The following is a 12,042-nucleotide window of genomic DNA, read 5'->3' on the forward strand; positions in this document are numbered from 1 at the left end:
TTATGTGTATGACAGCTATCAGTGATGCTTGGGGTTTGGGTTGGGGTGGTGATGGAGGGGGAAGACTTGACTGCAAGAGGCACAAGGGAACTTTTTAGATAATAGTAATATTCTATGTCTTGATTAAGGTGGTGGTGTATGTACTTGTCAAAACTCATTGAACTGTACAACTAAAAATGTATGCCTTTTATTGTATGAATGTCATTCCTCAGTAAAGTTGATATAAAAGGTGCCTAAAAAATCCCACAAAACAAAACAAAGGACAATAACAAAACCCTATTAGACATAACCAAGCTTATTTTTTCAAGAAGTGAGCTACAAAAGCTAAACATCCCTTTTCCCAAATAGGACAAAGGAAATGGGTTAAAAATCTAAAGGAGATGCACGAAGACCTCAGAGGACAATGTTCAAGGGATATCTTTACAGGGAGCAGAATGAAGGCCTATTCAAAGGATAAGAAACCCTCATAATGCCTGTCTAGCAGGATACCAGCATTGTTATGGACCCGGGACTATTGCACATCTTCTTTTCTAAATAGGAATATTTATTGTGGTTATCGTGTCCCTTCTCCACTGTTGTTTATTGCATGACAGTGGGGAGCAGATAATTGTCTCTGAGTTCACAGGTGACTGGACCATAAAGAGCCACTTCCAGATGTAAGGAAGAAGACCCCATCACACCTGGAGATTCTGGAGATTCAGCTGAATGCACTGACTGGATAGGAGCCTGCCTTCATCTATAGAATTCTCTGAAAAAAAATACAATTGTGAGTCTATGTATGATATTCACTCATTCAGTCTGTTCCTCAAACAATATTTAGTGATCACCTAAACTAGAAACTGCTGGAATTAGGGATATAAAAGGCAGGCATGACTCTTGCATTCATGATGCTTACAGTTTGGAGGAGGAAATATATGTAGCCTATTTACATTTAAGAGAACATTATGAACAAAGAATAGGGTCAATAATCTATGCTTGTTAGTGATATTAAAGGGAAGGTGATTTCCCTGGAAATCACTTAGATCATTTTCTTCATTGCTTTCCCTGATCAGTACATAATGCCACCACTATACCTCCATTCTCAAAATGAAGCATTCCATTACTCCAATTGCTCTAATAGAAGGGGCATATTGATAGCATCACTGTCTGTGAGCAGTATAGAATTGCCTAGTTATGTGGTTTTAATCTTTTCTGCTGTTCACCAACACACGGATATACATTATTTTTCATCAAGAAAGCACCTAGAATGGAGAAACAAACTATGACAGAGTACTGTGGTTCTTTGTTGTGTACTATAATTTTTTTTAATAAAAGTAAATTAGAAGGAAAGGGAGGGATGAAGCATTTACCTTAAATAGAAACACATGTGTTCTGGTTTCAGATCCAAAGACACTCAGTGACTTCAGGTAAGACACAAAGCTTCCTTTCTCTTTCATCTTATTTTACTGTTACATGAAGGCTATAGAAAAAATAACTAAATAATATCCATCCATAAAGACAGAGGACATATATTTATGCCAGATGAGGCAGTAGGCAAAAGGACTGAAACTGAGCCATAGCTTTGATCTATTTGACATTTTGGTTGTATATTCATCCCTTAGCTTTGGGGGAGGTTATAGCATGAAGCCATGAAAAAGATCATTTAAAATTGTTGTATCGGGGCTTCCCTGATGGCGCAGTGTTTAGGAATCTGCCTGCCAATGCAGGGGACACGGGTTCGTGCCCCGGTCCGGGAGGATCCCACATGCCGCGGAGCGGCTAGGCCCGTGAGCCACAACTACTGAGCCTGCGCGTCTGGAGCCTGTGCTCCGCAATGGGAGAGGCCGCAACAGTGAGAGGCCCGCGCACCGCGATGAAGAGTGGCTCCCACTCGCCGCAACTGGAAAAAGCCCTTGCACAGAAATGAAGACCCAACACAGCCAAAAATAATTAAATTAAAAAAAAACAATTGTTGTATCTATATCAAAGCAGCCAAAAATAGTGCCCTAAAATATGTTAATTCATATATCCTGTACATAGTCTATTTTTTTCTTAACACTTCTTTAAAATAGGGCATTTCAACTTGCCAGAAAAACAAACAATACAGAAATTAAGTGATCTGTGGGATGCCACATATTATTGGGGTCCTCGGTCTATACAAATACTCTCCTTTCCATACATTAACATTGATGTTTTCAAAACAACCTTATAGGTGAAAATTTTGTAAAATGCTTCCATATATATAAACCCAGAGATAGAAGACTATGGAAATATCCTGGCAGTCCAGTGGTGAGGACTCGGTGCTTTCACTGCCACGGGCCTGGGTTCCATCCCTGCCTTCGGGAACTAAGATCCCGCAAGCCACGTGGGGTGGCCAAAAAAAAAAAAAAGACTATAAGAGACAAATATGGAGAGACAAATAACAATGAAAACAAAACAATCCAAAACCTACATGACACAGCAAAAGCAGTTCTAAGAGGGAACTTTACAGCAGTACCATCTTACCTCAAGAAACAAGAAAAATCTCAAATAAACAACCTATCCTTACACCTAAAGCAACTAGAGAAAGAAGAGCAAACAAAACCACAAGTTAGTAGAAGGAAATAAATCATAAAAATCAGAGCAGAAATAAATGAAATAGAAACAAAGAAAACAATAGTAAAGATCAATGAAAGTAAAAGCTGGTTCTTTGAGAAGGTAAACAAAACAGATAAATCTTTTGCCAGACGCATCAAGAAAAAAAGAGAGAGGTCTCAAATCAATAAAGTTAGAAATGAAAAAGAAGTTACAATGAACACCACAGAAATACAACGGATCATAAGAGGCTACTACAAACAACTATATGCCAGTAAAATGGACAACCTGGAAGTAATGGACAAATTCTTAGAAAGGTGCAAACTTCCAAGACTGAACCAGGAAGAAATAGAAAATATGAACAGACCAATCACAAGTAATGAAATTGAAACTGTGATTTAAAAACTCCCCGCGAACAGAAGTCCAGGACCAGATGGCTTCACAGGTGAATTCTATCAAACATTTAGAGAAGAGTTAACACCTACCCTTCCAAAACTCTTCCAAAAAACTTCAGAAGAAATAACACTCCCAAACTCATTCTATGAGGCCACCATCACCCTGATACCAAAACCAGACAAAGATATCACAGGAAAAGAAAATTACAGGCCAATAACACTGATGAACATAGATTCAAAAATCCTCAACAAAATACTAGGAAACTGAATCCAACAACACATTAAAAGAGTCATACACCATGAGCGAGTGGAATTTATCCCAGGGGTGCAAGGATTCTTCAATATACACAAATTCATCAGTGTGATACACCACATTAACAAATTAAGGAAGAAAAACCATATAATCATCTCAATAGATGCAGAAAAAGCTTCTGATAAAATTCAACACCCATTTATGACAAAAACTCTCCAGAAAGTGTGCATAGAGGGAACATACCTCAACATAATGATGGCCATATATGAGAAACCTACAGCAAACATCATTCTCAGTGGTGAAAAACTGAAAACATTTTCTCCAAGATCAGGAATAAGACAAGGATGTCCACCCTCACCACTAGTAGTCAACATAGTTTTGGAAGTCCTAGCCATGGCAGTCAGAGAAGAAAAAGAAATAAAATGAATCCAAACTGGAAAAGAAGACATAAAATTGTCACTGTTTGCAGATGACATGAATCTATACATAGAAAATCCTAAAGATGCTACCAGAAAACTATAAACAATGAATTTGGTAAAGCTGCAGGATATAAAATTAATACACAGAAATCTCTTGCATTCCTATACACTAACAACAAAGATCCAAAAGAGAAATTAAGGAAACAATCCCATTTACCACTGAATCAAAAAAAAAATAAAATCCTTAGGAATAAACCTACCTAAGAAGGCAAAAGACCTGTACTCAGAAAACTATAAGATATTGATGAAAGAAATCAAAGATGACACAAACAGATGGAGAGATGTATCATGTTCTTGGATTGGAAGAATCAATATTGTGAAAATGACCATACTACCCAAAGCAATCTACAGATTCAATGCAATCCCTATCAAATGACCAATGGCATTTTTCACAGAATTAGAACAAAAATATTTACTATTTGGATGGAAACACAAAAGACCCCAAACCACCAAAGCAATCTTGAGAAAGAAAAATGGAGCTGGAGGAATCACAGGCTCCCCAACTTCAAACTATACCAAAAACTACAGAAATCAAGACAGTATAGTACTGGCACAAAAACAGAAATATAGATCAATGGTACAGGATAGTCCAGAGATAAACCCATGCACATACGGTCATCTAATCTATGACAAAGGAGTCAAGAGTATACAATGGAGAAAAGATAGTCTCTTCAGTAAGTGGTGCTTCGAAAACTGGACAGCTACATGTAAATGAATGAAATTAGAACACTCCCTAACATCGCACACAAAAATAAACTCAAAATAGATTGAAGATCTAAATGTAAGGCTGGATACTATAAAACTCTTAGAGGAAAACATAGGCAGAACACTCTGTGACATAAATTGCAGCAAGATCTTTTTTGATCCACCTCCTTGAGTAATGAAAATAAAAAGAAAAATAAACAAATGGGACCTAATTAAACTTAAAAGCTTTTGCACAGCAAAGAAAACCATAAGCAAGATGAAAAGACAACCCTCAGAATGGGAGAAAATATTTGCAAATGAAATAACTGACAAGGGATTAATCTCCAAAATATACAAACAGTTCATGCAGCTCAGTATCAAAAAAAACAAACAACCCAATCAAAAAATGGGCAGAAGATCTAAATAGATATTTCTCCAAAGAAGACATACAGATGGCTAAAAAACACATGAAAAGATGCTCAAATCACTAATTATTAGAGAAATGCAAATCAAAACTACAATGAGGTATCACCTCACCCCAGTCAGAATGGCCATCATCAAAAAATCTACAAACAATAAATGCTGGGGAGGGTGTGGAGAAAAGGGAACCCTCTTACACTGTTGGTGGGAATGTAAATTGGTGCAGCTGCTATGGAGAACAGTATGGAGGTTCCTTAAAAAACTGAAAATAGAGCTACCATATGATCCAGCAATCCCACTCCTGGGTATACATGTGGAAAAAACCATAATTCGAAAAGATACATGCACCCCAATGTTCATTGCAGCACTATTTACAATAGCCAGGACATGGAAGCAATCTAAATGTCCATCAACAGAGGAATGGATAAAGAAGATGTGGTACATATATACAATGGACTATTACTCAGCCATTAAAAAGAATGAAATAATGCCATTTTCAGCAACACTGATGGACCCAGAGATTGTCAAACTGAGTGAAGTAAGTCAGGCAGAGAGAGACAAATATCATATGATATCAGTTTTATGAGGAATATAAAAAAAGGGTACAAACGAACTTATCTACAAAACAGAAATAGAGTTACAGATGTAGAAGACAAACTATGGTTACTAGGGGGTAAGGGGAGGGAGTGATTAATTGGGAGATTGGATTAACATATACACACTACTATATATAAAATAGATAATTAATAAGGACCTACTGTATAGCACAGGGAAGTCTACTCAGTACTTTGTAATGACCTATATGGGAAAAGGATCCAAAAAAGAGTGGATATGTATTTATATATGTATAACTGATTCACTTTGCTGTACACCTGAAACTAAGAGAACATTGTAAATCAACTATATTCCAGTAAGAAAAAAAAATGAAAAAGAAAACAGTAGAAATGGGATGTTAAAACAGAAATTCCTATTTTGGAGCTTTAGTAAAGCCTACAAGAACTCCTAGTGTTTTCAAGAGGCCCAGCAGTGCAGAACTATGTAGCATATGCCATGTGCCCCTTACATCCTAAAGCAGTGTGCTAGAGCACATCAGTTACGGCCTGACACTGGCTATCATCCACTCCAGGACTCAGATTGAGAGAGTAGCCACTACCTGGAACATTGTTTGTCATGACAGAGGGAAAGGAAAACATGGTGAACACATGTTTTTGGATGGGTGGCAGAGAAAACCACAAGTGAGTGCAGGGAGCTTGTGTTTAGGTATTTTCTTATAAACATTTTCACAGCCTTAAGCATAGATGGATGTCGTGTTTTTGTCACACTATATACTTCCCAAACTTGATATTAGAAAGTTGGCATAGTGGAACTGGTTTCTTAAAATGAGAACCACCATTAAAGTGATGTATTTGCCGTTTTTAACTTTGCAACCTTGGATAAAACATTTAATTGTGTTGTGACTCAGTTTTGCCATCTGTATAATATAATAATAATATATGCTTATCTAGACATCACAGCATTGTATTGTTGAAAAAGTAAGGGACTTCCCTGGTGGTCCAGTGGTTAAGACTCTGTGCTTCCACTGCAGGGGGCGTGGGTTTGATCCCTGGTCGGGAAGCAGCCCAAACAAAAAACAAACAAACAAACAAACAAAGAAAAAAGTAAGAAAATATGAAGGTGTTATCAAAACTTCTAAGGGGAACATAATTATGTATTAGCTGGAGTCCTTAGTGTACACCCAACCAAAAGTCAAGTTCTACTAGTCTAGAAAGGATATTTATTTAAGGTAGTCCACATAATCAAAGAAGGATTGCAAAGAAGGAGGCATGTAAAAGCGGTAAATTGACCTATTTTCCATCTCTACCCAAATTCTGGTAATGGGGCTTTCCCTTCCATATCACTACAACCATTTTGAATGTTAACCTGTGTTTAGTTTCAAGGATCTTAACAATGTTCTCAGCCATCAAAAATAGCGTGATCAAAAAAAAAAAAAAAAAAAAATAGCGTGATCTACACAGGGCAGTTTGACTAGGACTTAGCAAATTCTTTGGCTTTGGTTAGGCATCACTTCTTTGGAAAGTCCATAGGTGACATGTGGGCAGTTACTGAAGGCCCTCCCTACTCAGCACTGAGCAGATTAGTTCACATGACTGTGCAGCCCGGTCAGCGGAGGCAGTGATTCCTAGAAAGGCAATAAATGATCTGCAAATAGTCTCAGACAATTACTTCGCACCCATACTGCTCTGGGCCCTGAAAATGACGGTGTTGGCATTTCTTATCATTGAGTCGGCTCCTCTCCAAGTGTTCCTCACAGATCTACTCCCTCATCTCTAGCCTCACAGAGACCTCATCCAAGATCGACCTCTATCCAACTCTTGAACCCTCTCTAGCCAATTGTTATGGCATAAACTCTATGCTCTGCTTCTTTCAGGGCCTGAACTTTTAATTTGCAAGGGCCTTCTTGTCTCTAAGGAAAATATGGCTCATAAGAAACAAAAATTTTGGCTTTCAATTGCATTTTATTTATTTATTTTGTTACTATCATGAGGTTTCAAGAGCATATTTTTAAAGTAAAAAAAAATTAAACGTTAACTGATTTTCATTTCTGACTTTACCATCATAATTCTCCTCAAGGCAGTAAGAATGACACTGATTAAAATGGTCATGAACAAGAATGTTCAGAAAAGAAAAGCACACAAAATTGTTTTCAAGATATTTTCTCTCTATGGGCTAAACAACCAGAGAATTCTCAGATATGCTCATGGAGCCAGCCCTGTACACACCTTAAAAGAAATTCAAGGCCTGAGCCACCTGCAGATTCATTCAGTGGAGCTCCAGGTTTCTGTGTCAGGGAGTGCTATGTGTTCACTGAAAGTCATTTTTTCTTATCCTGGAGACACAGTAAGATTATATTTCCTGCCCTGCCATGAAAATCTCCTGCCTTAGGCTGCTCTTTACCTGCCAGTCAGCCAGATTCAAATCACTCAGGAGAGGACTCTATCATCCCAGGGAATAGTGGAGCCCCAAAATGGAAGTAGTCTAGATCCCTCAATCATCACATGGAAGATTGCCTGCCAAATACCACACTGAACTGTCAAACGAAGGAGAAATATGATTCTGCTATGTTAAGCCACTGAAATTTCAGGGTTGTTTATTGAACATTTGCCATACCTTGACTATATTTGTCAGGACTAGGCTATGTTACAATAACACCAAAATCTCAATATCTTATCAACCGAAAATTAATTTCTTGTTTACAGTATGCCATCAAGAAGACTCTAGTCATCATACCTAGGCTGATAAAAACTTCATCTTGACTTATGCTTCCATGATCACCACAGCAGTGGAAAAGAACTATGGTAAATTATACATTGGCTTTTAATGTTTCTGTGCATTGTGATATATCACTTCTATCAAAACAAGTCAAATGGTCATGCTTATCTTTAAAAAGAACAAAGAAATGGAATCCTACTATGTGTCAAGAAAATGGAAATCCAGACATATTTGGTAAATGACAGTAATGACTACCACATGAATACAGACATTGGTGTTTGGAAGGAGGGTGCAGAAACATAAAATATGTTGTATAGAATAAGTAGGCAGCAGGCGAGAAAGAAGCAGAGTAGCAGGCTGGTTAGCTGGACAGCCCTACTGTACCTTGGTAAAATATTTAGTAAAACTGTCCCCAATGAGAAGTAGAAGTTAACCATGAACCTAGTGAGACTCTAAATCTATGGGAAGTAAATGGAGGCAGAGTGATAATGTGTCAGTTACAGTTATCTGCCTTTAGCAAGATATTACGTGAAAGAGGGGAGCTCAGATGAGAACTGTTTGGTTTTTTTTTAAGGAGAGATAGAAGGGTACTAAGGAATTCTAGAGATCAAGGTCCTTTCAGAATGAGAAAAGCTGACTGCTCCTAGATCCTAAGTAACAAAAGATAAGACTGGAAAAAATTTAAGTGACAAAGGCACTAAAATATCTCTCAGTTAAAATAAAATGTGACTCAATCTTTTTGCAAAGATCAGATTAAGGTTTTTAACCTTGCCATCCAAACTTGTTGCTGCAGATAGCCTCAAGATAGCCATCCTTAATTAAGCTGAGAGTGAGGGGCATATGTATGAGGAAGCAAAGAAATAAATCATTCTCGAGAATTATATATGTATAAGAAAGAACTAGAAAGTGGAATTTAGAATATGGAAGTAAAAGCAAATATGTCAGAAAGTCTGCTAAGTTTAAGGGAATTGTGTTGTTCAAGAAACTAGGTACATGGACTAAAAAAGACTTTGAGCCTTAAAACAACCATCAGACTCCTAGAATTTCCCCAGCAGGAAGACTGGATGTCTTATTTTTTTGGTTTATAGGTTGCTGGACCATGTGGAGCCACATCTGAACCTGTTGGGAAGGACTGTGCATCACATGGAAATCTTAGATCCCTTTCCTTTCTCTAATAAAGGAGTCCCCAAAATATATATTCATTGACTTCACAGCTCAATTCCTGACAAGGACACTAGATATACGATAAGAATAACTTCACTGGTGCTGAAACCACACACCTCGGATTGGGACTTGAACACATGGGCTGGGACTCAAACCTAGCCAAAACCCAGATTGGGACTTGAACCCATTGTCTTTTAGTTGAAATCACACACCTGGTCTCAGGGCTTAATGAAGCTTAGGTTCTTTATGTCTCAGCACAGAAGGAATTCAGTGAGAAGCAAAGTGATAGGTAAGAAGTGGATTTATTTAGAGATACACATTCCATAGACAGAATGCAGTCCATCTCAAAAAGCTTGAGAGCAGCCCCAAAATATGGGATGGTTAGTTTTTATGGGCTGGGTAATTTCATAGGTTAACAAGTGGGAGGATTATTCCACCTATTTTGGAGAAAGGGCAGGGATTTCCAGGATTTGGGCCTCCTGCCACTTTTTGGCCTTTTATGGTTGGCCTCAGAACTCTGTCATGGCACCTATAGGTGTGTCATTTAGCATGCTAATGTATTACAGTGGGCGTATAATGGGCGTACAATGGGGCTCAACGTCTCCTGGAAGTCAAATCTTCCACCATATCGTACCTAGTTGGTTCTACCAGTTTTTGTCCTGTCTTCAATGGCTATGTCATTCTTTTAAAGGTTGTGCCCTGCCCCCTTCCCTCCTGTTTCAGTTTCAGTGAATATATTTCTTAGTGGTGTAAAATTTCAAATTTTATATTTGTTAGATAACTCAAAGGTGTCAAGGCAATGCTTGAAAAATGGGAATTGTTACTGTTACCCAAAATCTGGGTTCACCTCCTGCTGGGTGTCGAGCCAACAGATACAAACAAGCCAAAGATTGAGAGAAAGAAGAATTTATTACTTGCAGCAAGTAAGGAGAACACTGGGGATCTTTCCCAAAGCAGTGTCTCTCAGGGAATTTTTTTTTTTTTAAATAAATTTATTTTATTTATTTATTTATTTTTGGCTGTGCTGGGTCTTCGTAGCTGCGCAGTCTTTCTCTAGTTGAGGCGTGCGGGGGCTACTCTTCGTTGCGGTGCACGGTCTTCTTATTGCAGTGGCTTCTCTTGTTGCAGAGCATGTGCTCTAGGCACACGAGCTTCAGTAGTTGTGGCACGTGGGCTCAGTAGTTGTGGCTCACGGGCTCCAGAGCGCAGGCTCAGTAGTTGTGGTGCATGGACTTAGTTGCTCCGCGACCTGTGGGATCTTCCCGGACCAGGGTTTGAACCCTTGTCCCCTGCATTGGCAAATGGATTCTTAACCACTGCACCACCAGGGAAGCCCAAGGGGAAGTTTTAATCTAAGGGTACATGCATATTCATGAGGGGGCTTGAGCAGAGGAGAATTCAGCATAGAATTGGGGCAAAGGTTGACAGAGTCCAAGTTTTAGTTGATTGAAGTCAGGAGGGTCGACATCATCATTCCATCCTCCACCTGGATGGGGGCCTAAGTTTCTGCAGAACTCAAAGATATGTTACTATGTGTATCACTTGAGGAACCAGGACCCTGCCCAAGGCTGCACTATTTTGTCTTTTTTAAAAAAAAAAATTTATTTATTTATTTATTTTTGGCTGCATTGGGTCTTCATTGCTTCTTGTGGGCTTTCTCTAGTTGTGGCAAGCAGAGGATACTCTTTGTTGCGGTGCGCAGGCTTCCCATCGTGGTGGGTTCTCTCGTGGTGGAGCACTGCCTCTAGGCACATGGGCTTCAGTAGCTGTGGCTCGTGGGCTCTAGAGCGCAGGCTCAGTAGTTGTGGCGCACGGGCTTAGTTGCTCCATGGCATGTGGGATCTTCCCAGACCAGGGCTTGAACCCGTGTCCCCTGCATTGGTAGGCGGATTCTTAACCACTGCACCACCAGGGAAGTCCTGCTCTATTGTTTCTTGACTGTTTCTCCCTAGTTTCTGCATTCCTTCCCTTAAGATCATTAATTACTGAGACTTGTTCAAGGGCAAGCATTGCCACCAGGCTTAGATCACAAAATGGCTTAGGCCAAAATGGGTTCTTATGTCAAGAAAGCCATTCCTGGTTCTCTTTCTCTGAGGACCCCCTACCCTCTCTGCTTACATTACTTGGCCTCTTTTCTTTAAGTTTATCCTAAGCTACCCTGCTGAGTAAATTGTTGCTGCCAATTATTTGATGTTCTATTCTCAGAGCAACAGGCTGCGATGTCAGAGTGTTATTCTATCATAGAATTTATTCAAAACAGATGCTAGGCTGTGAAGCAGAAAGCTCTGATTTAATTGCATGTAATTCAACAATCTTTCTATGTAAATAAAAATGGAAATAGAAATAGAAGCTAAAAGACTCAAAATAGCAGTTTATGTGAACAATTTTTCTTAATAGTTACCATGGTACAGGGTGGAGTCAAGATGGCGGAGTAGGAGAACTAGGAGTTTGTGTCTCGTCACAACTAGGGCACCTAATAGGCACTGGTGGGGGAACTTGGACCCCTAAGGGGACAGGAAGAATCCCCACACGACCTGGTAGGATGTGTGTGGGGGGGGAAGGAGGCGGGGAGGAAAAGTGGAGGTGGGATGGGACCAGTGCCCCTGAGGGGCAGCAGGGGGAGGGGAGGGGTTCACACCCTTGGAGGGGACCACTCACAGGGAGGGGATAAGCGGGGACAGGGAGAGACCTTCAGCGGGTAGGGGAGTTGGAGGGGAATGTGGCCAGTGTCTCCCCCGCCAGCTTGGGCCCCAGTGAGCCTGCTGGGGTCCCGGGCCTGAACCTTCATCCTCTGGGGCCCCCTCCGGCTGTGTGGGTCCTGGGG

The sequence above is a fragment of the Balaenoptera borealis genome (genome assembly GCF_965194805.1).
Source record: "Balaenoptera borealis genome assembly, chromosome: 11".
NCBI classification, from domain to species: domain Eukaryota; kingdom Metazoa; phylum Chordata; class Mammalia; order Artiodactyla; family Balaenopteridae; genus Balaenoptera; species Balaenoptera borealis.